Below are 3,834 nucleotides of genomic sequence, written 5' to 3' on the forward strand. Positions count from 1 at the left end.
TTGCTGCTTTGTATGAATCACTTAGTGTTTTGGGTTTGAAATGTGCTCTAAAAGTTAAGATTGTTATTACAAATACAACATAAAAGTGCACAAACATTATTACAGAAATGAAGTGAAAGTATTTAATTCAGAATCCCCCCCCCAAAAAAGTGTTTCATTACAGGTGTGAAGGATTTTTTAAGGTCTGAAGGGGTTAAAATATTCAATATTTCACAAGAAAATAAGTGAAATGACACAAAAAGACACATTTAGTGCAACAGAAGTACTTTATGTTTGACTTTTATATTACTTTAATCAGAAATAATCTCTGCAGCTTGTATCTTTGATGTCCTGATCCCAAGTTAGGAACCGTGAATTATTAGTATTAATGCATTCATCTGTAAGCAGCATTGAAAAGTTGTAGCTAAAGTCACTCAGTGACTCAGTGAGCTGTTTGCTGTCGGTACAGTTTCCACTGCTGAGTTTTTTTTTTTTTTCCTGTCAGTTCAGGACAAACATGACGGAGCCTGAACGAGAGGAGGAGGATCTGAACTGTGTTCGGTCATGTCGGCTGCAGCCTGCAGGGCCCGAAAAACTGACAGAGGAAGAAGTTCACACACAGAGGAATGTTAAACACACCGCAGGAGCCTCATTACACACACCGACACAGGATGATGGAAACCTGGAGACACGTTGGCTCTATTCAGAGAGTTACTGTACAGGTGTTTGTGTTGATGGGATACATTCAGGAAGTGGCTGCATGAATATTCTGTATTTTCTTATTTTTTCAAGGATTCATTTACATGTATTTTTTTTATATTTATATATTTTTATAAGGTGGAGCATTTGTTTTTGATGGTTTTGAATGAGACCAATCAACAAACAGGATTTCACCAAAAAAAAAAAAGGAACAGCAAATTGTATTATTTAAAACATGTTTTTAAAACATTTTTGGGGAAAAAAATATAAAATGTGAAATTTTAAATTTCTACAATTTCTACAAAATTTGAAATTTCTCTATATTTTCCAATTTTTAAGTACTGTATTTACATTTTTTAACTATATATAGTTTACGTCATTTTATTTATATATTATTTTATTTATGTATTGTTTATATATTTAGAGTTGATATATATAATTGACTAATATATTATAAACTTTATATTATTTGAAGCTGGAGTACGAGACTTTTGTCTCCCCCCTCTGGCAGTGACAGTAGAGGGGGACGCTCCGCTGTGATTGGCTGACTCTGACACCCAGCAGCTCTGATGTGACTACAGTTCAGTACCACAGTCACACTGAAGACACATTAAACACTGGCTGAACTTTAAACGCTCAATAAAAGAGCTCAATTAAAATGAACAGTAAAACCAGCAAAGTCCAACAAGTCCAGCTGTCAGACAGGTTGATGTTACTGTAGTATTAATAATTCTGTTGTACTAATGATACTGTCTTAATAATGTTACTATAGTAAAAATGTTACTGTTGTAATTATGTTACTGTGGTAATAATGTTACTGTGGTAATGATGTTACTATAGTAACAATGATACTGTGGTAATAATGTTACTGTTGTAATAATGATACTGTGGAATTAATATTACTGTTGTAATAATGTTACGTCTTAATAATGTTACTATAGTAATAATGTTACTGTTGTAATTATGTTACTATAGTAATAATGATACTGTTGTAATAATGTTACTATAGTAATAATGTTACTGTGGTAATAATATTATTGTTGTACTAATGATACTGTCTTAATAATGTTACTATAGTAATAATGATGCTGTGGTAATAATGTTACTATAGTAACAATGTTACTGTGGTAATAATATTATTGTTGTAATAATGATACTGTGGTAATAATATTATTGTTGTAATAATGATACTGTGGTATTAATATTACTGTTGTAATAATGTTACTGTAGTAATAATGATACTGTGGTAATAATGTTACTGTAGTAATAATGTTACTCTAGTAATAATGATACTGTGGTATTAATATTACTGTTGTAATAATGTTACTGTCTTAATAATGTTACTATAGTAATAATGTTACTGTAGTAATAATGATACTGTGGTATTAATATTACTGTTGTAATAATGTTACTGTAGCAATAATGATACTGTGGTATTAATATTACTGTTGTAATAATGATACTGTATTAATAATGTTACTGTGGTAATAATGTTACTGTAGTAATAATGATACTGTGGTATTAATATTACTGTTGTTATAATGTTACTGTATTAATAATGTTACTATAGTAATAATGTTACTGTAGTAATAATGATAATGTGGTATTAATATTACTGTTGTAATAATGTTACTGTAGCAATAATGATACTGTGGTATTAATATTACTGTTGTAATAATGATACTGTATTAATAATGTTACTGTGGTAATAATGTTACTGTATTAATAATGTTACTGTCTTAATAATGTTACTATAGTAATAATGTTACTGTAGTAATAATGATACTGTGGTATTAATATTACTGTTGTAATAATGATACTGTATTAATAATGTTACTGTGGTAATAATGTTATTGTTGTAATAATGATATTGTGTTAATGTTATTGTGTTAATAATGTTATTGTTGTTATAATGATACTGTGTTAATAATGTTATTGTTGTAATAATATTATTGTTGTAATAATGTTATTGTTGTAATAACGATATTGTGTTAATAATGTTATTGTTGTACTTGTCTGCGTCTCAGTCTGCTGCAGCTTAAGTCCATCAGATCTCTGAGTGGAAAACCTAAAATCCGACTTACCTCAGCAGGTGGTCTGGATCGGTGCGCAGCAGCTCCCTGCAGCTCTCACATGGTTCCTCCCAAAGCAGAGCAGCAGAGCTCAGGGACGGTCCATTACTGCGGGGAGTGGGGGGGGTGAGGTTTAACAACAGGAAGAGTTAGTGAGGTTATTAATCCTGCAGTGTTTGCAGAGCAGAACTGAGTCGAGTTTCTTCCACTTTGGACTCTACAGCAGGTCATCAAGGTCAAAGCAGCTTTAACGATTATCTTCTCTTTAACATAACTTCTCACTGAGCTCCAGCAGCTTTTGTAATGGTCTAAAACTGTGGTTCCCAACCTGCAGGTCCCAACCCTGCAAAGGGTCACATGATAAATATAAGGGGGTCACAAGATGATTTAAAAGATTTTTAGTAAGCACACACTCATATTCTGCTAGCTCCCTCATCCCAGCATGTTTACAAAATGCGTCAGGAAAAGTGGGTGTGGTAACGGCTGTGGGGGGCGTGGCTTCATGGCTACATAGTGTGTGATGCTGGAGGTAAGCGACTGACCACTGCTCAGTGCAGAGATGGTAGTCGGAACTAACCAGCCATGAGCAGCTGCTGTCACACTGCTGTTTATCATGTTAACGTTACCGTCATTTATCTGTTAAGTCTGAATATATTATGGATGTGCAGAGGGCCCAGTATTTGTATTTGTATCTGTATTTGTTGAGGCAGCAAAATTGTATTTGTATTGAATAAAATTGAATTAAAGTGGTATGAAGCTTAAAAATCCTGTTTTGTTTTTATTACACATTTAATTTTAGAAAATTAAAGTGTTACAATAAGTGTTCATGAATAAACTACCTTATGAAGGAGGTCCCACACCGGGTCTCAAACTGGAGTCCTCCAGATCATAAACGACTGCGCTGACTACTGAGCTAAAACCATAGACTGTATAAAAACATGGACGTAGTTACCGTGACGTCACTCGTTGGTTTCTGAAGAGCGGTTTTGAAGCTCAAAGTGAGCCGCTCCAGCTGTCGCCATCTTGGCAGTGCGTGACGCTGCCTAACTCCCAGCCAATCAAAAATGGGCAAAGAGGCGGGCCG

At 33.7% G+C, this 3,834-nt stretch overlaps 1 long non-coding RNA gene across 1 annotated transcript; it reads right to left on the minus strand.

Annotated features, from left to right (window-relative positions):
• Positions 1 to 484: 484 nt before the first annotated feature.
• Positions 485 to 2,849, minus strand: LOC137194771 (uncharacterized). The gene is made up of 2 exons (XR_010931019.1): positions 2,763 to 2,849; positions 485 to 574 (listed from the first exon to the last, which is right to left on the minus strand). It is a non-coding gene; the product is annotated as an uncharacterized lncRNA (long non-coding RNA).
• Between the last annotated feature and the right edge of the window lie 985 nt (positions 2,850 to 3,834).

This window comes from Thunnus thynnus, chromosome 12 (genome assembly GCF_963924715.1).
Source record: "Thunnus thynnus chromosome 12, fThuThy2.1, whole genome shotgun sequence".
NCBI lineage: Eukaryota > Metazoa > Chordata > Actinopteri > Scombriformes > Scombridae > Thunnus > Thunnus thynnus.